This window comes from Mustela nigripes, chromosome 16, assembly GCF_022355385.1.
Source record: "Mustela nigripes isolate SB6536 chromosome 16, MUSNIG.SB6536, whole genome shotgun sequence".
Lineage (NCBI taxonomy): Eukaryota > Metazoa > Chordata > Mammalia > Carnivora > Mustelidae > Mustela > Mustela nigripes.
This window is the reverse complement of record NC_081572.1, coordinates 19,689,301-19,714,384: the sequence shown is the minus strand read 5'-3', so window position 1 is coordinate 19,714,384 and position 25,084 is coordinate 19,689,301. Positions and strand designations below refer to the sequence as shown.

General features: G+C 43.4%; 1 protein-coding gene across 1 annotated transcript in view; it reads right to left on the bottom strand.

Annotated features, from left to right (window-relative positions):
• STAT3 (signal transducer and activator of transcription 3) overlaps positions 1-25,084 on the bottom strand; it is a 69,961-nt gene that overhangs the window by 30,013 nt on the left and 14,864 nt on the right. The window lies entirely within an intron of this gene.

Genomic DNA, 25,084 nt, shown 5'->3' with positions numbered 1-25,084 from the left:
CGGCATCAGGGAAATACAAATCAAAACCACAATGAGATACCACTTCACACCAGTCAGAATGGCTAAAATTAACAAGTCAGGAAATGACAGATGCTGGCAAGGATGCGGAGAAAGGGAAACCCTCCTACACTGCTGATGGGAATGCAAGCTGGTGCAGCCACTCTGGAAAGCAGTATGGAGGTTCCTCAAAAAGCTGAAAATAGAGCTACCCTGCGACCCAGCAACTGCACTACTGGGTATTTACCCTAAAGATACAAATGTAGTGATCCGAAGGGGCATGTGCACCCTAATGTTTATAGCAGTGATGTCCACAATAGCCAAACTATGGAAAGAACCTAGATGTCCATCAACAGATGAATGGATAAAGAAGATGTGGTGTGCGTGTACACACACACACACAAATGGAATACTATGCAGCCATCAAAAATTGAAATCTTGCCATTTGCAACGACGTGGATGGAACTAGAGGGTATTATGCTTAGCAAAATAAGTCAGTCAGAGAAAGACAACGATCATATGATCTCCCTGATATGAGGAAGTGGAGATGCAACATGGGGGGTTTAGGGAGTGGGAAAAGAATAAATGAAACAAGATGGGATTGGGAGGGAGACAAACCATTAACAGGCTCTTTTTTTTTTTTTTTAAGATTTTATTTATTTATTTGTCAGAGAGAGCGAGAGCGAGAGTGAGCACAGGCAGAGAGTGGCAGGCAGAGTCAGAGGGAGAAGAAGGCTCCCTGCGGAGCAAGGAGCCCTATGTGGGACTGAGCCACCCAGGCGTCCCTATTAACAGGCTCTTAATCTCACAAAACAAACTGAGGGTTGCTGGGGGGATGGGGGTTGCGAGAAGGGGGGTGGGGTTATGGACATTGGGGAGGGTATGTGCTATGGTGAGTGCTGTGAAGCGTGTAAACCTGGCGATTCACAGACCTGTACCCCTGGGGCTAAAAATACATTATATGTTTATTAAAAAATTTAAAAATTATATTTAAAAAAAAGCTCTCAGTTGAGGGACGCCTAGGTGGCTCAGTCGGTTAAGTGTCTGCCTTCAACTCTGGTCATGATCCCAGGGTCCTTGGATGGAGACCCGCATCAGGCTCCCTGCTCAGCGGGGAACCTGCTTCTCCCTCTGCCCCTCCCCCTGCTCAGGAGGACCCTCTCTCTCAAATAAATAAATAAATAAATAACTTCTTAAAAGAAGAAAAGTTCAATAAAGCCAAGAAATGAGAATATCAGAATGAAGTAATTGACCCCATCAGGCCAATATGTTTCCATAAATAAACTGAACCTTCTGACGACACCAGAGGTGGTGCTTGGCACTGATTTAATTTTTTTTAAACAATGTTTTCCTTCCTCTTAGGCATCTCCCAAACATTTTCAGCTACCACACCTTTGCTGTTGCCCCTGTCCTCACTACCCCCAAGACCAACCTGCTGTAGGACAGATGCTGCTTGGGCCATGGTACATGTATACTAAGCACTGGCTGGAACAAAAGCAGTAGCTGAGGCATTATAACCACGGTGGGTATCACCCTCGATAAGAAATGAAAGGCCAAGATGCCGGGGTGGCTCAGTGGATTGGGCGTCTGCCTTCAGCTTGGGTCATGATCCCAGGGTCCTGGGATCGAAGCCCCACATCAGGTTCTCTGCTTAGAGGGGAGCCTGCTTCCCCCCACCCCGTCTGCCTCTCTGCCTGCTTGTAATCTCTGTCAAATAAATAAATAAAATCTTTAAAAAAAAAAATAAAGTACACTCTCTACCTGCAATGTGGGGACTGAATTCACAACCCCAAGATCAAGAGTCACATGTTCCACCAACTGAGCCAGCCAGGTGCCCCTAGACACCTAATTTTTATAATAAAGTCCAATGTTATAAGTTAATTTAAAAAACAGACTAATTACTTAATTCCTTAACTTGGATACAAATGTATAGCCATCACAATCTACTCCCTAAAGTTCCATGTTAGAACCATAAAGCGACACCCCACTATACCTGCTCAACTGGACGTGAACGTTGGGTCACACACAAATATACACATTTTCAGCAAACCATTAAAAAAGTACAAGTTGTTGAAAACTGTCTAGTTCATTTCTAGGTCCATAACTCAGCAGTGTTTTTTGCTGTTGTAGTTTTGGCTTGGGGGTTGGGGAGGACAACACAAAGGGGATAGTAAGTAGTACAGTAATTTTGTCATTTATTAAACCACAAACCAGTTACTAGTTTTGTTTTGTTTTGTTTCCGTAAAAGTAAAGCACCAGGGGCACTTGGGTGGCTCAGTGGTTTAAGACTCTGCCTTCGGCTCAGGTCATGATCCCAGGGTCCTAGGATGGAGCCCCACGTAAGGCTCTCTGCTCAGCGGGGAGCCTGCTTCCCCCTCTCTCTCTCTGCCTGCCTCTCTGCGCACTTGTGATCTCTCTTTGTCAAATAAATAAATAAAATCTTTAAAAAAAAGAGTTAAAAAAAAAAGTAAGGCACCAAAAATGACTGGCATTATGCTTCACTTCTTAGTCTAATCACTGTAGGTAACACTGTAATAGCTATACTTTAAAAAAAAAAAATCACTGCAAGTTAAAGCCAAAAGCAGACAGCATTCTCAAAGAGAAGATGAGCAAAGAGCCTTATAGTGATGATTTTCTACAAACCATATTTAACCAACAACAGCCATGAGGCAATCAGCCCAATGTTCTTCATAAGAACTGTATATCCTTAGGAGATCACCAGCCAAACTGTCTAGGAAAGCCATTGCCAACTAGCTTGTGGCCACTGTTTTACCGGAAAAAGTTTTACAAGAGCCTACCTTATTTCACAATCTCAATTCTGTTTTTTAAAATTACAAGTTAATCTAAAGAACTCCACTTAAGTTCTCACTGAAGTATTTATCTACGAAATAATGCAAAGCCTGTGATTTAATAACCATTTTCACAGACCCGCAGGACACAGAAAGTGATCTGTACAATCTGAATGCCAATTGCCATTCTGGGTACAGAGAGAAATGAGTTCATTCCACAGAGAGACTGGCTTAGGGCATCACGCCGGGCTTAATTCTCTCCAGAGGTGTGTGCTAAGTTTACATTAGCAGACAGCAGATGGGAGCATATAAAGGGAATATTAAATCTGATTCTGTTTTCTACAACTTCAGAGAAAAGAAAAATAAAAATGAAACAGCAAGTCACCAAAGACTTTCCGGACTTTTCAAAACAGGAATTTCTCAACCCCTTGGGGATAACTTAGCAACAAGTCATAACTCAAACAGCTATTGTCTGATGAGGAACTGATTACTGTAAGGACCAGTAAAGTTTGTCCAAAGGCGCAGTTTTCATTTATGTATTACATTCTAAGGAAACCAAGAGACGTGTCAAGAAACACAAATCAGGACCCCTTACAAAAGGGATTCATTACATCATTTCGTAAAACCTCGTTTTAAATTAAGATTTGTAAATCACATCCACGCACTAATGGATTTGTGGTAGAGTGAGGGGCCAAAGTGAGGAGAGAGACGAAACCCCAGCGCATATAATCCAGAACAGAAAGTGATCTAAAGATAATTTCTGTTCCACCTTGTGACAAGATTCTTTTGGGTGTCAGCCATACTTTGTATTAGAAATACCTATATTATAAATAGAACGAAGCCGTATCTTATCCATTGCCTCTACTAAGCCCCTTTTGCTTTTGACTAAAGCAAACAAAGAAGTAACAGAAGTACCCTTGCACTAATTTCTATAGACATTACTTTCCATAAAAGTAAAGCACCAAGGGCACCTGGGTGGCTCAGTGGTTTTAAGAAGGTACTTTTTAAAAAGATTTTATTTATTTATTTGACAGAGAAGAGAGAGAAAGCACACAAAAGGGGGAGAGGAAGAAGCAGGCTCCCCACTAAGCTGGGAGCCTGACTCAGGGCTTGATCCCAGGACCCTCAGATCATAACCTGAGTCAAAGGCACATGCTTAACCAACTGAGCTATTCAGGTGCCCTAAGATTTTTTTTTAAAGATTTATTTATTTGACAGAGGGAGAGACTCATCAAGCAGACTCCCCACTGAGCTCAGAGCGTGAGGTGGACTGAGGTCATGGTTTTATGACCTGAGTGGAAAGCAAGAGTTAGGCCCTTAACCAACTGAACCACCCAGGCACCCCTTTAAGAAGATATTTTTAGGGGCACCTGGGTGGCTCAGTCAGGTAAATGTCTACCTTCAGCTCAGGTCATGATCTTAGGGTCCTGGGATGGAGCCCCTAGTTGGGCTTCCTGCTCAGTGGGGAGTCTGCTTCTCCCTCTGCCCTCTGCCCCTCCCCTCTGCTTGCACATGCACTCTCTAATAAATACAATTAAAAAAAAAACATTAATATATAGCAAACTCTTTTCTATGAGAAGATATATATTTTTTAAGATTTTTTATTTACTTATTTGACAGAGATCACAAGTAGGCAGAGAGGCAGGCAGAGAGAGAGAGGAGGAAGCAGGCTCCCTGCTGAGCAGAGAGCCCGATGTGGGACTCGATCCCACGACCCTGAGATCATGACCTGAGCTGAAGGCAGCAGCTTAACCCACTGAGCCACCCAGGCGCCCCTATGAGAAGATATTTTTGTTCAAATCCCTTGAAACAACTATCTCATTTCTATTAGTGTTTTCAATCTAATCCTACTAATCTCGAGGGCCACAAAATTATTTAGACATGCAAGCTCCAATTTGTTTATCCTCCCCATACCACTTCTAAAATAATCTGAGGTAGCTGAAAACTCCATAAAGTAAATTAGGGAGAAGAAAAATTATTAAACTAAAATGCAATTAATGCTAGATCAAGACACTCAACCTGCATGAAATGAACAGCAGGGAGCCCATATTTAAATACTATATTTTTAACAATTTAACCATGGATAAATTTTTTTTAAAAGATCCAGGACCCAGAGATCATGACCTAAACTGAAGGCAGACATTTAACCAACTAAGCCACCCAGCACCCAGGCACCCATAACCATTGATAATTTAACCATTCATAATTACCTTAGACATTAACACTCTGTGATTTCAAATAAGAAAAAGATAATTCAAAATAACTATGCCTGGGGGAGACTGAGAAGCTCAGATGTTAAGCCTATGACTCTTGCTTTTGGCTCAGGTCATGATCTAAGGGTTGTGAGATCAAGCCCCATGTGTGAAATCATACCCAGTGTGGAGCCTCCTTAAAATTCTCTCTCTTTCCCTCCCTCCTAAGCACACACACACACTCTCTCTCTTTTTAAAGTAGGCTTGTATAGTAAACATATAATTTTATTTCTTACAAATCCAAATAGTACTTTTAGTTTAAGTAATAGGAAGTTTATATATAAATCTAATTTTGATTTCCTAAGAAGAGAAAATATTAACAGTTGAGTGCCCAATCCAACTATAGTTACTGTAATATTCAAATATATTTAATTACAAGTAATGGGATTTGCTTTTAAGTCAGAAACCAACTTTTCATTGTAAAAATGGATATTGAGATATAAAAGAACATGAATTCTAGTTCCCTACTAATGTGGCAAAATTGAATATATGGACAGAGTATTAAACTACTGGGGAGTAGAGTTCAGGGAAGCAAGGGAAAGGAAAGGATGGTTTTTCAAGATTTTATTTATTTTCCTGGAGAGAAAGAATGTGAGTGAGAGAGAGCAGGAGCAGGGGGGGAGAGAGAGGAGCAGACTCCCCACTGAACAGGGAGCCTGATATGGGGCTCATTCTCAGGACCCTGAGATCATGACAGAGTGTCAGGCAGACACTTTGACTGACTTTAACTGACTGAGCTGCCCAGGTACCCCGAGAAAGGGGAGTTTTCAATGGCACTCTGGAACATTCTCAACCCAAAAGTCTATTATCCCTCGCTGCTCATATCTCACTTTAACTCTTGGTAGAGTTAAAGAATCTTGTGCCAAGCACCTTATTTTTTCCATTCTAAATCCTAACATGGTGTAAGGTCTTACCACTAGCAGTACCTTCTAATAGTTCTCTAATCCATATCTAGAAACATAGAGAATAAAATTTACCAGATTCACAGTTAACTTTAAGAAATGAATTGTGCCAGGAATGTGAACAGCAGAAAGGATAAAAAGATCTAGGGCTCTGATCCATGAAGAATAATCAAGATCTTAAAAATAATGGGGCACCTAGGTGGCTCAGTCCGTTAAGTGTCCAACTCAATCTCAGTTCAGATCTTGATCTCAGTCTCATGAGTTCAAGCCCTACGTCGAGCTCTACAACAGACCTGGAGCCTACTTTAAAAAACAATAAAAAGGTCTTAAAAACAAAACTACAAGAACTACTCAGATCTACTGCTCCTCCAGCTATCCAAAAGGATTCTGTGAACTTTGAATTGACCAAGTCTCCAATTATGTCAAATCTAATAGCATTAGTGACATTTTAAAAAAAATGATTGGGACACCTGTGTGGCTCAGGTCACGATCTCATGATTGTGGGGCTAAGCCCTGAGCTGGGCTCCTCGCTCAGTGCCTCTGCCCCTCCTGCTTGTGCTTGCATGCTCGTGCTTGCATGCTCATGCTCTTTCTCTCTCTCAAAATAAATAAATAAAATCTTTTAAAAACCCATGTATTCTCCATACTTGATTTGGTACAGGCACCATATCTGATCACAAATATTTCAGACTAAAGGAACAATATAAACATAATTGCTTCTAAACTGAAAGTAACACAAGTAACGTGCTTTTGTCAATTACTAAGTGTGCAGTTTATGGTTAAAGCTGTTTGAGAACAGGTCTGAGCTCTAGATAAAAACCACAGAACAGACCAAATTGGTGCGTCACATGGCCTCCCCATTTTGTGACACTTCCACTCCCCCGACCAGACAAGCTCCACTGAAGCAGGGTGATGGGAGGCCAAGGACACGGGACAGACTATCCCACAGGATGGCCTGGGTCCAAACCCTGCCTGCCATTTATCAGTGATTTCTTTTATGGGTATTACTTGACTTCACTAAAATGGGGAAGTATCATTCTTTTGAAAGACTGCCGTAAAAGTTAAAAAAATAGTAATAATGGGGGCGCCTGGGTGGCTCAGTGGGTTAAGTCTCTGCCTTCTGCTCAGGTCATGATCCCAGAATCCTGGGATCGAGCCCCGCATCGGGCTCTCTCCTCAGCAGGGAGCCTGCTTCCCCCTCTCTCTCTGCCTGCCTCTCTGCCTATTTGTGATCTCTGTCTATCAAAAAAATAAAATAAAATCTTAAAAAAAATAGTAATAATGGATATACAGCATCTCTCACAGGTGGTGCGGGGTGCCTAAGGGAGCTGGATGGTTCCTCCCTCCCACAGCATTCCTTCCACTGGTACTTCTTAGCTACATCTATCTCCTCAATGCCCAGGGAAACAGATTAATTCATCAGATTAACCATGTTAAATGATGAAGTCAGCTTTCTCTGCCATGCAAAATACATGCATTTCAATGAGTCTTTGTATTATCTCCTGAGGGAGGGAGTTCGTAATGCTGTGATTTAGTGTACGTGTCTAAGGGGAAGAGAGAACAGCAGGAGGGCTGGGGGGTGCTCTGATGAAGTTTATCTCCCTCCATACACAGTTCACCTAAGGATAGCTCCAGGTGCTAGAAAGACCAAAGGTAAAAACACTAAATGAGGGGCACCTGGGTGGCTCAGTGGGTTAAAGCCTCTGCCTTCAGCTCAGGTCATGATCTCAAGGTCTCAAGGATCGAGCTCTGCATCGGGCTCTCTGCTCAGTGGGGAGCCTACTTCCTCCTCTCTCTCTCTGCCTACTTGTGATCCATCTGTCAAATAAATAAGTAAAATCTCAAAAAACCCCACAAAAACCACTAAATGATAACCAAATGAAAGAAGACAGAAAGAATGAACCTTGGTTTAAGAGCAGGCCAAAATAACTAATGATTATCACTAATGTTTATATAGCACTTCACTATGTTCTAGGCACTGTTTTAAGCACTTGACATATTTCAGTTACTTATTTCATCTTCACAACAACCCTATGAGATAAATACATTTTTAACCCTGTTTTACAGAGGAGGAAACTAAGTACAGAATTTTAAGTGATTCACCCAAGCTCATCAGATAGTAACATCATGGAGCTCGAATCCTAACCCAAACAGTCTGTTTTCAGAATTCCTGGTCTTACCCATTAGGCTAGAGAAGGAGTTTTCACTGATTTTTAAGTAACACATGAGTCAATCATGACATCAAGCCAATGTGATCATATGGGTTTTTGTTTTTTGTTTTTTAAAGGTTTTATTTATTTATTTGTCAGAGAGAGAGAGCGTGAGAGCGAGCACAGGCAGACAGAATGGCAGGCAGAGACAGAGAGAGAAGCAGGCTCAAGCAGCCGGATGTGGGACTCGATCCCAGTACACTGAGATCATGACCTGAGCCGAAGGCAGCCGCTTAACCAACTGAGCCACCCAGGTGTCCCTGTTTTTGTGTTAATTTTAAAGGAAGCTCTCTGCCCAACATAGGGCTTGAATTCACGACCCCAAGATCAGGAGTCACACGCTCTACCGAGTCAGGTATCCCCATCTTACGTCATTTTCAACAGCCACATACGGTGTCTGAATTAAAGCTATCCATCCCGCTATAACCAGGCTCACATCTACAATGAATCTCTAAATGTATCATAATTTAAATGGCATGACTAAAAAATAAACATATTCAGGGAAGGGTAATCAGGTTGTGAAGAGTCTGAGAACTTGAGCATTTTGCCCAGCACGAAGGCTTGGGAACAGGAAGTGTGGTTAGGAGAGGAGAAGATAATTACAGAGGAGTAGCTCTTCAAAGATGGGGAGATCTGTACATGCAAGGGCGAAACACTCCAGAATCAATCTGCTTCCCCTCAAGACCGACCCCTGTTCTGCCCTCTGGAGCACTCCCTCTGCATCCACAGGTACCCATCCTGGCTGCAGTTCTTTTTTCTTTGAAGGGAGAGATGCCTGGGAAATCAAACCAGATTTATTAAATCAGAACTGCCAAGGGAGGGACCCATGTTTCGATATTTAAAATCTCCCCGGACGACGCTAACTGCGTGGCCAGACTGAGGACCCAGGAATGAGCGCAGAGATCAGGATCTGGGTGGTCAGGATGACGTGAGGGGCTTTCAGAAGCCGGAGGCTGCTCCTTACTCCTGATGTACTGAATAATCATCTCCAGGGATGGGGTCCGGGCAGATGTAACCAAGCCCCCACGTAAGCCATACTGAGAAACATGAACACTGACCGGGGGTTACAAGGAAGTCTGAAAAGTCTGAAAAGTGTTCAGCAGGCTGGGGACAATCTGATTTACATTTAAGATCCCTCAGGCAGCAATAAGAGGTAAGATCTGGCAGTGACCGGAAGTTGTTGCAAGGTGGACATCTTCCAGAAATAGAGGGAGCTGTGATGGGGCTTGGTGACTGTGTGAAGGGCAAATGGGACTCAGACAAAGGGAGGACGAGGAACAACCTCCCAGGCTCCTGTTGTGTTTGGGGTTCAAATGGAGGTTCATTGTTCACTGAGACACACTGGGAGACCCCAGGCTGGATGGCCTCCAGAAACTATTCGATCTGTAAACTGCGATCGGGCTCCATTCCCTCAAGACATTAAGGTTGCTGTGACCCAAGAAAAAATGCTGCAGCGAAAGGAGTACACGGATATTTAACAACAAGGATCTGGGGCTCGCACACCAACTACCAGTTAGCCTCTGTGCCTCAGTTTCCCCACCTGTGAAAAAGGGCAGAGAACAGGACTCACCTCATAGGGTCACTTAAGAACTGAATGAGTCAATGTACACAAAGGACTTAAGATGCCCAAGCAGGCAGGCAGGACATGTCTCTAAGTGTCATTAGTGCAACCGAGGGCCTGGTGAGCCCCGCCTTTCTTGCCTCAGCTGCTACTGGCCTGCTGGCCGAACACCCAGCACTCACCCTGCTCTTCTTCCAGCTGCTCAAAAGCACCAAGGCCTCCCTCTCGGGGTCCTCCTTCTATCACCATTCCCTGCCCAGCGCTGAGCACCAGGATTCCATAACCCAGACCTGCAACCACTTGGCCGGATGCCAGCTCTGTGAGGTCAGGAAGAGCCTTGCTTAGTGTGGCTCTGTAATGTGTTCTCCTCCTCACCCACCCGTGCCCCAAGCATCCAACACAGTGCCCTGCTCACAAAAGGGAGTCCAAAAAATGTACTGAATGAATCAACTGCTGGGCTATTACCACTCTAATTCAATCAGCCAGACGAGGACACCACATCTGGTAAGAATTACTCGGAGGAGCAGACCAACTGACCAATCCTTTCAGTTCTGCTGTCGGAAAAATTCAAGAATGGTCCCTCAGGGATCTTTCAGTAAGAGTAAAATCCCAGACAACACTCCCCAAGCAGAAAAGCGTACACTAACTTCTCACTGTCCAATCCCACATCTCTACCCCTGGCCAAGGTTCTGTGACTCCTCAGCCAATTCTGCCACCTCCCTCCTCTCTCCAGCCTCAAGAGGACTCTCAGGTCTGTTTATCTTCACCCCCTTATCCCCCACCCCAAACACCAGCCTTTGTTCCTTTCTTGCAGAGAGATGTTCTTGCCTGAAGTGTTTCTCCCCTTGGTGACACTTATGTCCCTTCGCTGTCCCCAATGGAAAGGCACCTCTGGCACAACCCCTGCTTTAACGATGAACCTCCACAGCACTTAGACATGAGTCATGGCAATTCTGATTCCTTCTCCATGTGAGGAGTTCTCCGTTGGCAGCCCTCATGTCTCCTTCTGAGTTAGAGCTTCTGACCGGATGTTAGAGGATGCCAAATGAACACTGCCTTTAGTTTCCTTTCCTCGCCTTTGCACACAGACATAAATACCAGCTCCCACTGCAGAAGTGTCTACTGATGGCCACAATACTGAAAAGCAGGACATGAATATGACTAACTGCATCTGGGAACAAGATCTGCTCTAGCCTGGATGACTGGTGATCTAGACTTTTTTCTGGAGAGAAGCAAAGCATTCTTCCAACGTACAAATGCTGAGGGCTTCACCCTCGCAGGAATCAAAAGTAGGCTGCCAACTTTTTTTTTAAATATTTTTATTTACTTATTTGAGAGAGAGTGTGTGTGCACAGAGGGAGAGAGAGAAGCAGACTCCTTGCTGAGCAGGGAGCCCGATGCAGGGCTCGATCCCTACACCCCAAGACCCTGACCTGAGCCAAAGGCAGATGCTTAACCGACTGAGTCACCCAGGTGCCCCAGGCTGCCAACTTTTTAAAACAGAAGGAATATAGCCCTTGAGAAACTGTAGATTGGGCAAGCAAACATCATGTCAAAATTTCCAGGCTTGAGGGCAACTGAAGGGTGAAGGGCAAGTTGCTGGTAAAAGCCTGCAGATATTGTATCCTTGGACAAAACCCAAGTAAGAGTCAAAAAAGCACCCACTGATCTGGAATGCTAGTAAGTTATAGTATTCTTCAAAGACAGGAAAACTGAAATAAACCAGCAAAAGGGAACTTAAATTTCTAAATCTGTTATCACAGACCCATAATATAGCTCACTACTTACTGGAGACAAGCAAGTACCTTTTCCCAACCTTATTCAAGTCACTTCCCTAAAAGAGGTATCAAGGTAATCCTGGTCACTTAGCATGCAGCAACGCACAAGAGGGGCTGAGAACACACAGCCATGGATCCCGTGTCGGAACTCCTTCCTCCAAAGAAACGATGGTTTGGGGGCAGAACCTTAAATTCAAAGGGCATTGGCGGTGGTTATACATGGCCCCAATTTCTTTAATACTCTTCCAGTTGAGACAAGAGGTCTTTGTCTCCTCCCCTTGAATCTGGCTAAAGCCATGACTGCTCCAACCAATCGGGTTAAGACAAAAGGGTCGATACACAACTTCAAGGCTTCCGCCTGATTCTCTTGGCAGGCTCATTTCCCAGCCAACACCCTGTGTGAAGCCCAAAGGCACGAGGAGCCACGAGGAGGCACTTGGTCTGCAGTCCCTGCTGAGATCAGCCTTTGGCTCATCCCAGCCCAGGCATCAAATATGTGAGTGAAGCAGCTCCAGAAGACAATTGCCCCAGATGTTCCCGTCTTCCCAAAGCTGTGCAACAAAGGCAGCCACCCCTGCTGTGCCGATCACATTTTCTGCCCCTAGCATCTCTGAGCATACCAAAATGGTTCTTGCCTTGTGCCCCTGAATCTAAGAGGTTTATTCCATTTGGTACTAGAACACCATTTTTACTAAATAGTGATAGAATATTGTCTTTACATAGAGTCTAACTTCCATGAGAAAAGAATTTGCAGTTTTAAAGGAAAAGGCTTTGCTGTTAAAACTATTTTATTTTTTTGAAGTTTTTTAAAAATTTATTTGAGAGAGAGAGAGAAGCAGAGGGAGAGGCAGCAGCACGTTCCCTGCTCAGCAAGGAACCCAATTCGAGACTTGATCCCAGGACCCCGGGGACCATGACCTGAGCCGAAGGGAGACACTTAACTGACTGAGCACCCAGGCGCCCATTTTATTTTATTTTTTTTAACTTTATTTATTTAAGTAATCTCAACATGCAACATGGGGCTCAAACTCACAACCCTGAGATCAAGAGTTGCACACTGTTCTGACTGAGCCAGCTAGGCGCCCCTACTGTTAAAATTGTTTTGTTTTGCTTTAAAGATTTTATTTATTTATTTGACAGGGAGAAAGCGAGCACAAGGAGGGGGGTGCGCAGAAGAGGGAGAAGCAACCTCCCGGCTGAACAGGGAGACCCTAGTCAAAGGCAGACATCAAACCAACTGAGTCATCACGCACCCCTTAAAACTGTTTTCATAGTAAACCTCTTTCCTCTGTGCACTCCCCTTCTAAGTGATCCATCTAATCCCACTCCTTCAAAATGACATCTACACCCTGACAATCCCCAAATTTACATCCCTAGCCTTAACCCCCCTCTCGTGAGCTCCAGAGTCACATCTAACTGCCTATTCAATATCTCTACCTGGATGTCTAACAAGGAGCTCATATTTAATGTACCCCACACCAATCCCCTCATTAAAAACCTCTCGGGCCAACTTCTCCATTTTAGCAAATGACAACTCCATTTTTGCATAGGCTCAGGCTAAAAACCTTTAAAATAAGCCTTGACAGCGTGCCTCAGTGGCTCGGTTAAGCATCTGCCTTTAGCTCAGGTCATGGTCTCAGGGTCCTGGGATCAAGCCCCACATTGGGCTCCCCGCTCAGTAGGGATTCTGCTTCTCCCTCTCCCTTTAACCTGCCTCCCTGCTTGCGGGCACGCTCCCTCTTTCCCTCTCAAATAAATAAATAAAATCTTAAAAAGATAAATAAAATAAGCCCTGACTCCAATCTCTCTTCTCCTTCTCTTCCCTCCAACATCCAATCCATTAACAAGTCCTGTTGGTTCTACCTTCAAAATGTATCTAGACTGTGAGCACCTCTCACCATCTCCACTGCTGCTACAGTCTTAATCTGAGCCACTGCCACCTCTATTACCTGGCTGCCACCACTGTGCTGAATTCCTAACTGGTCTTGGTATTCACTCTAATCCCACCACAGTCTATTCTCCCCATTACAGATCCTTTCAAAAGAGAAATCCCAGGGCGCCTGGGTGGCTCAGTGGGTTAGAGCCTCTGCCTTTGGCTCCGGTGGTGATCCCAGGGTCCTAGGATCGAGCCCCACATCGGGCTCTCTGCTCAGCAGGGAGCCTGCTTCCTCTTCTCTATCTCTGCCTGCCTCTCTGCCTGCTTGTGGTCTCTGCCTGTCAAATAAATAAATAAAATCTTTGGGGGGAAAAAAAGGGGGAGAAATCCCACCATGCCATTCTTCTGTTCAAAACCCACGTAGGAAAAAGTTCAAGCTCCTACCTCAGCCCACCAGATGACCCAATTTGCCTCTGGAGATCTCTCTGATATCCTTTCCCACTGCTCCCCCTTTGCTCATACTGGTCCCCCTTTTGCTTCTGGAACATGCCAAGCCTCCCCAGAAAGCTCTTCCCTAGACTATCACTTGGCTCGCTCTCTGTCTTCACTCAGACTTCTGCACAAACACTTCACGTCACTTCATCGAAGAGCACATCTACCCCTGCTGAGTATTTCTTCATGGTACTCAACACCCTCTAATACACCATGTATTTCTTTTTTTTTTTTTTTTAAAGATTTTATTTATTTGACAGACAGAGATCACAAGCAGGCAGAGAGGCAGGCAGAGAGAGAGGAAGGGAAGCAGGCTCCCTGCCCAGAAGGGAGCCCGATGCAGGGCTCAATCTCAGGACCCTGGGATCAAGACTCGAGCTGAAGGCAGAGGCTTTAACCCACCTGGGCAGAGCCACCCAGGTGCCCCTCTTTTTTAACTCCTTCCACCACCAGCAGCTAGAGATGTAAGCTCCATAAGAACAAAGACCTTTTTCTGTTCACTGCTATGTCCCCAGGGCCTAGAAGATGCTTAAACATTTGTTGACCAAATGAATGAAAATTAGTTAAATTGTTGTTTTGTTTTTTTAAATCTGTGACAGGGGCACCTGGATGGCTCCACTGGTTGAGCACCCAACTCTTGGTTTGGGCTCAGGTCATGATTTAGGGTTGTGGGATCGAGCCCCACAAAGGCTCTGGGCTCAGCAAGGAGTCTGCTTGAGCTTCCCCATCTCCCTCAATCCCCCCTTCCCCCGCTTGCACGGTCTCTGTCTCTCAAATAGTTTTTTATAATTAAAAAATAAATTAAAAAATAATAAATAATTCTTAAAAATCTTAACATACTGCTAGCACAGAGAAGCCTGAAACACCTTAAGAAGGTAATTAACTTCAGGGAAGGGTATCCACTGATCTTCCTTGAGCATGAGCTAACAGGTGCAACTAATTCATGCAGATTTACTGTCAGTGACAAGCAAATATGTAACATTTCCCAATAGAAGAATTTATATTAAAATGTTAAACCTCAAAAGAAAAATGATTTTAAATATAAAGCTAGGGCTCCTGATGGGCTCAGGTGGTGAAGCATGTGACTCAGGATTTTGAATTCCAGCCCCACGCTGGTCTTAAGAGATTACTTAAAGAAATAAACTAAAAAACAAAGAAACAAAAAGCTTAAAAAATAGGGGTGCCTGGGTGGCTCAGTGGGTTAAGCCCCTGCCTTTGGCTCAGGTCATGATCTCAGGGTACTGGGATCAAGCCCTGCATTTGGTTCTGTGCTCAACAGGGAGCCTGCTTCCCCCCTCTCTCTCTGCCTGCCTCTCTGCCTACTTGTGATCTCTCTCTGTTAAATAAATAAATAAAATTGAAAAAAAAAACTTAAAAAGTAAAATAAAAGGCTAAACTGTTATAGAGTTGTTTCCTCCTTAAATTGCAATAAGGAGACTTTTGCACCTGTCATCATCTAAAAGAAGGTATTTCGTGACATGTGCCTGTTGGTAGTATTTGGAAATCTAAGAAATTATACCCTAAGTTAACACTGATGGGTAGACACTGAAATGAGACATCTCATAAAACATAAAACCCCTGGGATGAGTAAGTTTATTCTGAGATACTCCCAAAGTAAAAGGTAAGACCCAACCTAGAATCAACAGCAAACTTCTCTACACAGTAAATCAATTATCTGCTTTTCAATGCTTTACCCTCAAGACACTTGGACTCGGGGTGACTGGGATCTCAGTGGGTTAAAGCCTCTGCCTTCGGCTCGGGTTATCGCCCCAGAGTCCTGGGATCGAGTCCTGCATCGGGCTCTCTGTTCGGCGAGGAACCTGCTTCTCCCTCTCTCTCTGCCTGCCTCTCTGCCTACTTGTGATCTCTGCCTGTCAAATAAATAAATAAAATCTTAAAAAAAAAAAAAAGACACATGGACTCAAACTTATTAACAAAAAATATGTTGGTGATGGTTGTTGTTTAACAGCCCTTAAAAAATAGAAAATCCAACCTCCTCACTTTACAGACATGGAAACAGACCACGGATGTGAACATCGGGAATAATAATCAAAAGGGCAGCCTCTTGACTTGATTTATGGTTCTTTCCACCCCACTATGACTTAAGAGGCAAGGAGTACATTAAGCCGTAAACTTTGTAACTGGAAAAATGTGGCTAGAGTGGAAAAGACATGTGACTGCAAAGAGAAAATCATCTATCCAGGCAGAAAAAGAGAGTCATAGTTGTTATTCTCCCAAAGAGAGAAGTACTTTATTGTTGGGATTAAAAAAAAATAATAATGTATCACATAACTGTGACCTTGCTAAATAAAAATGCACAGAAGCCAAATGCATCATTTCTCAGAGGTTTTCTTTCTTTTATTTTCAGTGTTACTGAGATAAAATTGACATATGACATTGCATTATTTTTAGCTATACAACATAGTGTTTTGATGTATGTAGTATTATGAAATAATCACCACAAGTTTAGCTAACATCCATCATCTCACATACCCACAAATTTTTTGTGATGAGAACTTTTAAGATCTACTCTTACAAACTTTCACATATATAACATCGTCTTATTAACTACGGTCCCTCTGGTGTATATTACATACCCACCCTATAGGTGTTCTGGCCCACCTGTGACATTCAGGTGGCCACATGTAGAGGTGTCCTTGGTTCACTCGACACCTGAGTGCCTCTTTACCACATGCTTTGCCAAGCTGTGGGGACACCAAACTGCAGAATTCATGGTCCCTACCAGAGCAAGAGGGATGCACAATTTCAGGGGGAACCCCCGGAACGTAAGTCCAAAACAACAAGGCAAATGGTGCTCCTGGGAGTGGTGCAGCCTGGTCCCCACTGTCCATGAAGATACACTTTTCAGGGTGCCTGGGTGGCTCAGTGGGTTAAGCCGCTGCCTTCGGCTCAGGTCATGATCTCAGGGTCCTGGGATCGAGTCCCGCATCGGGCTCTCTGCTCAGCAGGGAGCCTGCTTCCCTCTCTCTCTCTCTGCCTGCCTCTCCATCTATTTGTGATCTCTCTCTGTCAAATGAATAAATAAAATCTTTAAAAAAAAATAAAAAATTAAAAATTAAAAAAAAAAAAAAGATACACTTTTCAAAGAAAAGCAGGAGGTGCCTGGGTGGCTCAGCCAGTTAAGCGTCTGCCTTTGGCTCAGAACATGATCCCAAGGTCCTGAGACTGAGCCCCAGCTCAGGCTCCCTGTTCAGCAGAGAACCTGCTTCTCTCTCTCTCTCTGCCTGCTGCTCCCCTTGCTTGTGTGCTTTCTCTCTCAAATAAATAAAATCTTAAAAAAAAAAAAAAGAAAAGAAAAGAAAAGCAGACATGTAACAAGATAATTACGTATAAATGGAATGGTGTAACATTAGAAGACCAATCCTTTACAAGGACTGGTGGTCATGCTATGGAGGAAGGGGTAAGCAGTCCCAGCACAGGGAACAGCATGTGCAAACACGGAAGATCTCCAGAGAACATGACACGGATCTCCTGGTTAACCATGACCCAAAAGCTTATTAAAGTGATAGTAAAGCAAGGGCAATGAGTATAAACCCACAAGGACAAAAAGTGGGAAATGAGATGACTGTGGACTAAAGAAATCAACAGATGCTGGAATCCAGCAAGTGGAGACAGGGTCACTGACCTAGCACAGCAGAGAACTGAATAATAAGCGCCTGTAGAAGTGATTTCCAGCCAGAGTTATGCTATATGACCCCCAAAAGCTCAAAGTTAGAGGAAGTAGGTGTGGTTCAATGGCAGGAATGAAAAGTTTGGCTGAAAAGAAGAGAACTGGCTGGACAATCTGTATAGTTGAGATTTTCCAAATAACTACCTCTCTCTGAACCCAGGAGAAAAAGTACTCACTGTCTGGAAAAAACCAAGTACAGACCCGGGAATGCCAGACACAGCTTAGGGCAAGGCAGTCACTGAACTAAAACAACAGAGATTAGGTAAGAAGCTAACATCAGCTCCCAGAATCCTAGGAGCCAGGGCTTTCCCCAGTTACCCCAAAGTGAAGCCCAACAAGCAAATAAAACCAACTTGAACTGAGAAGTAAGAACTACCACACTTTTTTTTTTTTAAAGTAAGCTCTAAGCCCAACATGGGCTTGGGCTTGAACTCACAACCCCAATATCAAGAGTCACATGCTCTACTGACTGAGCCAGCCAGATGCCCTTAAGAATTACCACACTTTTGAAGAAAACCTCCAACATAAGAAAGAGAGGGATGAAAATAAGAGGAACCCAGGAATCAGAGAATGCCAGGAGCATATAAAAATTTCATTGAACTAGGGGTGCCTGGGTGGCTCAGTGGGTTGAGACGGACTTTGATCAAGTCTTGATCTCAGAATCATGAGTTCAAGCCCCGAGCTGGGCTCCATGGTAGCCATGGAGCCTACCTAAAATACAAAACAAAAATATCACAGAACTATAAATGGTATTGTCAGAGAGACAAATTATGCATATTAAACAGGATTAGGATGAAAATGAAGATAAAGAAAATGACAAGTGAAAAAGTGCTACTGAAACTGAAAATGGGAGCCAGAATTGAAAATTAAGTGGATGAGTTGAAAGACAGAGCCAAGGAAACCTTCCAGAATACTCTCCAGAACAAAAATGATGGAAAATAGAAGCAGAGGGGAAACAAAATAAAACTCTGATGATCTGTCCAGAAGATCCAATTTCTGACCTAGAGGATTCCCAGAAAAAGAGAAGGGAAGAAGGGTAAGATAGAAATTATCAAATAAAGAATAAGAACTTCCCTTTCCAGATTAAAAGGGGCCCATCAGGGGCACCTGGGTGGCTCAGTTGTTAAGCATCTGCCTGCCTTCAGCTCTAGTCATGATCCCAGGGTTCTGGGATCCAGCCCCGCATCAGGCTCCTGCTTGGCAGGAAGTCTGCTTCTCCCTCTCCCACTTGCCCTGCTTGTGTTCCCTCTCTATCTCTCTCCCTCTCTGTGTGTCAAATAAATAAATAAAATCTTAAAAAAAAAAAAAAAAGAGGGGCCCATCTACTACCCAATCCAATGAATGAAAACTGATCCACACTAAGGCACATCCTGTGAAATTTTGAGAGAGGGAATAAATAAGTTCTAGAAGCTTCCAGAGAAAAGAGCTACGTCTCTCAGAGAGGATCAAAATCAGAAAAGCCTTAGACTTTTTTTCTTAAGACTTTATTTACTTATTTACTGGGGCCTGGAGGGCAGAGGGAGGAGAAGAGAATCCCTAGGAGATTCCACTGAGGAGCGCAGCACAGAGCTCGAGGCAGGGCTTCACCCCACAATCCTGAGATCATGACCTCAGCCAAAGTCAAAACCAAGAGTTGGACTCTTAACCCACTGAGCCACCCAAGCACCTCAACACTGGACTTTCAACACAAACTGTGAAGGATTCTAAAGCCAATCACTGAGCCAAAATGCCTTCAAAATGATGGGACACACGATTCGATGCTCAAATGATCATTCAAGTCAGAAGAAAGAATAAAGACATTCCAAATACTCAAATTTTCAAAGAACTGAGTTTCCACGTACTTTTTCTTGACAGCATGTTCCTGGAATAGGTGCTTCAAGAAATGAAGTAGTAAAGCTAGAAAGAGGAAGACATTGGATCTGGGAATGAGAGACTCCAACATAGGAGACCTTGATTGTGGCAGAATAGGGGGTGGGGCAGGGTTGATTGCCAAGAACATAAAGACTAGTTTCCCAATGTGTTTTAAGCATTTGAAGCAAACTGCCAGGCACTTGAGAAACCTGCTGGAACACTTGGGGGAAGTCAGCAATAGGTGTTAAGAAAACCGAGCAAGTTTTTAAAAATAAAAGTATTAACTCCAGAAAACAACAACAACAACAAGTATTTGTATATAAAAGGAAACATAACCATAGCATACTTCTTGGCTTACCAGTGAACCACCTTTGGTCAAAATAAAACATATGATTAGTGGTTTTGCTAAAGTGGCTTAAAATTTATGACCACTCTATTGTGAGGGATGGGAAGAACAGCGGTGGCAAAGAATACATCCTCACCAATGGTAACAGGAAGTTAAAGGGCATCTAAAATTCTGAGAGGTCAAAAATAGCAGTGTATACGTATTACTGAGAAGCATGGGATAGTTGGAAAGTAGCTTGGGAAGTAAGGAAGGGTGGGACAAAAGACTGTCATTTTCTTCTTTTTTTTTTTTTAAAGATTTTATTTATTTATTTGACAGAGAGAAATCACAAGTACACTGAGAGGCAGGCAGAGAGAGAGAGAGAAGGAAGCAGGCTCCCTGCTGAGCAGAGAGCCCGATGCGGGACTCGATCCCAGGACTCCGAGATCATGACCTGAGCTGAAGGCAGCAGCTTAACCCACTGAGCCACCCAGGCGCCCAAGACTGTCATTTTCAATGTAAGTTTTTCAGTATTCTTCAATTCCTAAATTATTTGTGTGCATTACTTGGATAAAAATTATTATTTTTAAAAAAATTTTTAGAAAGATTTTACTTGTTTGACAGAGCGAGTGAAAGAGGGAAGAGCAGGCTTCCCGCCGAGCAGGGAGCCTGATGCAGGGCCTGATCCCAGACTCTGGGATCATGACCTGAGCTTAAGGCAGACGCTTAACCACTGAGCCACCCAGGTGCCCCTTGGATAAAAATTGTAATTATGTTTTCTAAGTGAAATGCTTAATACCAAAATAAAACTTAGGTAACATCATGTTCTCTTCTTTCAGAAGGAACCTCCTTACTTGACTCATTCATTCATCTGTTCATTCATAAAAGAGAAACACATGGTAGGAAGCAAGGGCAAGGTATGGAATGGTGAACAGGACAGGTCCCTGCCCTCCTCAAGACACAGACACAAGACACAGGGAGGCAGACAGACAAGTAAATAAGGAAGTAATTACCACTTACGATAAGAGCAGTAAAGATGACAGGATAATGAGTGACTGGGGCCAGGCTGGTAAACTTGAGAAAATCAGGAAAGGCATCTTAGAGGAAGGAACTATTTGTCCTGGCTTCTAAAGGCAAACACACCTTTTGATGTTAAAATCTCAGCTTGGAGGGATGCCTGCTTGGCTCAGTAGGTTAAGTGTCTGCCTTAGGCTTGGATCACAATCCCAAGGTCCTGGGATCCAGTCCCACATTGGGCTCCTTGCTCACTGGAGAGCCTGTTTCACCCTCTGCCTGCTGCTCCCCTTGCTTGTTCTCTCTGACAAATAAATAAAATATTAAAAAAAAAAAATCTCAGCTTGGAGTTTCCAGGACCAAAAAGGTAGTGTAGATCTAAATGTTAAAATGGGCAGGCCTATGCTTAGGAATGGTTTGGGGAGACTTGGCTGCTCCAACTCCTCACCAAGGACAAAGGCCTGGTCTCCTGCCTAGAGCAGCCTTTAAACTAAAAATCCTTAGTAAAGGGGCACACAGGTGGCTCTCAGCCAGTTCAGCATTGAACTTTAGACTTACACTCAGGTCATGATCTCAGGGTCATGAGTCTGGCTCCACACTTAGCACAGAGTCTCCTTGAGATTCCCTCTCTGTCTTCCTCTGTTCCTTTCTCCACTCACGCACACACTGTCTCTCTAATAAATAAAATCTATTTTTTTAAGTCCATGGTAAAAAGGTAAATGCTAAACTCCGAGCCCCATTATAAAAGGGTAAATTCTCTCTTTTTTTGGGTGAGATTCCATTTGCTTTTGGCCTCTCAAGACTTCCTCAATTTTTTTTTTAAAGATTTTATTTATTTATTTGATAGAGAGAGAGATCACAAGTAGGCAGAGGCTTAACCCAGAGCCACCCAGGTGCCCCAACTTCCCCAATTTTCTTAAAAGTTTCTGCAACATTTCTTTGTGTTTCGCACAGGAGGGTTTTCAGGATATCTAGTCTACCAAAGAGCTAGAACAGAAGTCAATCAGGATGAGACAAGAACAGGAATTTAAGAAAACTTTAAAGGTAGCACCAAAAGGACTTGCAGATAATTGAAGAGAAGCAGAGATATGAGAAAACAGGGGGTTGAGGGATTATTTCCAGATTTTTGGTTTGCACAGTGGGTTAGATGATAATGCCATTTATTTAGATGGGGGAAAATGGGGTATGGAGAATGGCACAAACTTACGGTGAGAAAGTTTAATAAGAGTTACGTTTCAGACAAGATAAACAGGAGACAACTACAAGCTGTCCAAGGGGAAATGTCAAGTGAGCAGCAGGACACAGGAACTGGGAGCCTGGAGAGGCCCTTGGTAATCACCAGAATGGAGATGACGTTTAATGCCGAAGTAATGCAGGAGATAACCTGAGGACAAAAAAACAGAAAAAGGAAGGAAAAGAAAGCCCCAGAGACCTGAGAGCCTTCAAACATTAGTTTCGGATAGAGGATGAACCAGGAAGGCAACTAGGAAGACAAGTAAGACTGAAGAGAAACCAAGGGAGTATGTTGTCACAGAAGCCAAGAGAGTGTTTTACGAAAAAGGTGTTCAACTGTGTCCAAAACCGCTTAAAGGATGAGCAAAATGGTGACAGCATCCACTCAATGTGGTAAATGCAGAAGTCTCTGGTGACATACCTAGTCCTTCCTTCAATTAGGTTAATGTTTCTGAACCCCAAGACAAATTCACCAAGATCACAAGGGCACTCAACCCCCTGGAAGAGTATCTTCTCACTTTTGTCCCTTAATCTGATACATATCCCCCCCCCAAAAAAAAAGGCAATTTAAAAGGCCCCTAGAAGGATGATCTCTAGAAATACTATTCTTTTTCCCGAAAAAGATTTGGAAATCTCCAGTATTTCTCCACTATTTCAATATACCTGGGATCAGAAATGTTCAGGTCTTAAATGAGGAATCAACACTCTATCCAACATATGCCATGGAAGGGCACATGGCAGAGAGATTACGCTAAACATCAAGATCAGTGTTTAGGTCTATCCTCTGGACTACAACCCTCCAGCCAGCCCCATTTAGACCCAGAAGAATTTGAAAATTAAATGTGGAGAGGGAGCGAGGTTAAGTATTTCATTTCCTTGTTCTCAAAGTGCTAACCACAAGCATCCTGAAGTTTGTTTCTGTATCAACTTGAACTCTAGGAGAGAAATTTATGCCAATTAAAAACATTTTAAGGGAAGAAAATTAAATATATCGCAAGTATACAAAGAACTCTTAAAATTCTCTGAAAAATAAGAAAACAACCCAATTTAAAAATGGGCAAGGGGCACCTGGGTGGCACAGTGGGTCAAGCCTCTGCCTTTGGCTCAGGTCATGATCTCAGGGTCCGGTGATCAAGCCCCGCATTGGACTCTCTGCTCAGTGGGGAGCCTGCTTCCCTGCCTACTTGTGATCTCTGTCAAATAAATAAATAAAATATTTTAAAAATAAAATAAAAAATAGAAATGGGCAAAAGGGGTGCCTGGGTGGCTCAGTCGTTAAGCATCTGCCTTCAGCTCAGGTCATGATTCCAAGGTTCCGGGATCAAGCCCTGAATCGGGCTCCCTGCTTGGCAGGAAGTCTGCTTCTCCCTCTCTCTCCCCCTCTGCTTGTGTTCCCTTTCTCGCTGTCTCTCTCTCTGTCAAATGAATAAGTAAAATCTTTAAAAATAAATAAATCAACAAATAAATAAATAAAAATGGGCAAAAGATCTGAACAGGCACTTCACCAAAGAAGATATACTACACATGCCAAATATGCGTATGAAAAGATGTTCAACTTAATACATCACCAGGAAACTGCAAATTAAAACAACAATGAGATGCTTTTACACACCTATTAGAATGGTCAAAATCCAAAATGCTCACAACAAAAAATCCTAGTGAGGGTGTAGGGCAACAGGAACTCTCATTCATTGTTAGTGAGAATGCAAAATGGTACAGCCACTTTGGAAGATACTTTAGCAGTTTCTTATAAAACTAAACATACTGTTGTTTAAAAAAAAAAAGATTTTATTTATTTATTTGAGAGAGAGAGAAAGCATGACTGAGGGTAGGGGCAGAGGGAGAGGGACAAGCAGACTCCCCACTGATCACAGAGCCTAACCCAGGGCTCGATCCCAGGACCCTGAGATCAAAGTCAGACACTTAACCGAATGAGCCACCCAGGTGCCCCACAACTAAAAATACTCTTAACATATGATCTACCCATCATGCTCCCTGGTATTTACCCAAATTAGCTGAAAACTTGTATCTACAACAAAAGCCTGCACACAAATATTTATAGCAGCTTAACTTCCCAAACCTGGAATCAATCAAAAAGTCCTTTATTAAGTGAATGGATAAACAAATTGTGGAGCATAGAGGGAAAGGAGTATTAATCAGCAATACAAAGGAATGGGCCTATCAGGCAACAAAAAGACATGCAGTGATTTGGATAAATGTTGCTAAGTGAAAGAGGACAATCTGGAACAGCTACATACTGTATAATTCCAACTATATGGTGTTCGGGGAAAGACAAAACTATGGAGAGAGTAAAGATGAGCTGGTTACGGTGGTTTGGGGGAGGGATGAATAGGTGGAACACTGGAGATTTTTTGGGCAGGGATATTATTTTATGAGATACTATAATGGTGGACACATCTGTCAAAATCCATAGAATGTACAACAAAGTGAGCTCTAATGTTAACTGTGGGCTTTAGTTAATAACAATGTACCAATACTGGCTCATGGGGCACCTGGCTGGTGTGATTCTTGATCTCTAGGTCCTGAGTTTGAAAACTCCGCATTTGGTGTAGAGATTTAAAAAATACATACTGGCTCTTCAACACTAACAAATGTACCACACTAACACAAGATGTTAATGATTGGAGAAAATGGGTGAGGGGAGAGGAGAGGGTGTATGGGAACTCTATACTGCTCAATTTTCCCATGAACCTAAAATGACTCTAAAACATATACAGTCTATAGGGGCACCTGAGGGGCTCAGTCAGTTAACATCCCAGACTTTTTATTTCAGCTCAGGTCATGATCTCAGGGTCATGAGATTGAGCTCCATGTTGGGCTCTGTGGCAGGCATGGAGTCTGCTTAAGATTCTCTCTCTCCCTCTGCCCCTCCAGTCCACCCCTGTGAGCGATCTCTCTCTCTTTAAAAAAAAAAAAATAGGGGTGCCTGGGTGGCTCAGTGGGTTAAGCCGCTGCCTTCAGCTCAGGTCATGATCCCAGGGTCCTGGGATCGAGCCCCGCATCGGGCTCTCTGCTCAGCAGGGAGCCTGCTTCCTCCCCTCTCTCTGCCTGCCTCTCTGCCTGCTTGTCATCTCTCTCTCTGTCAAATAAAT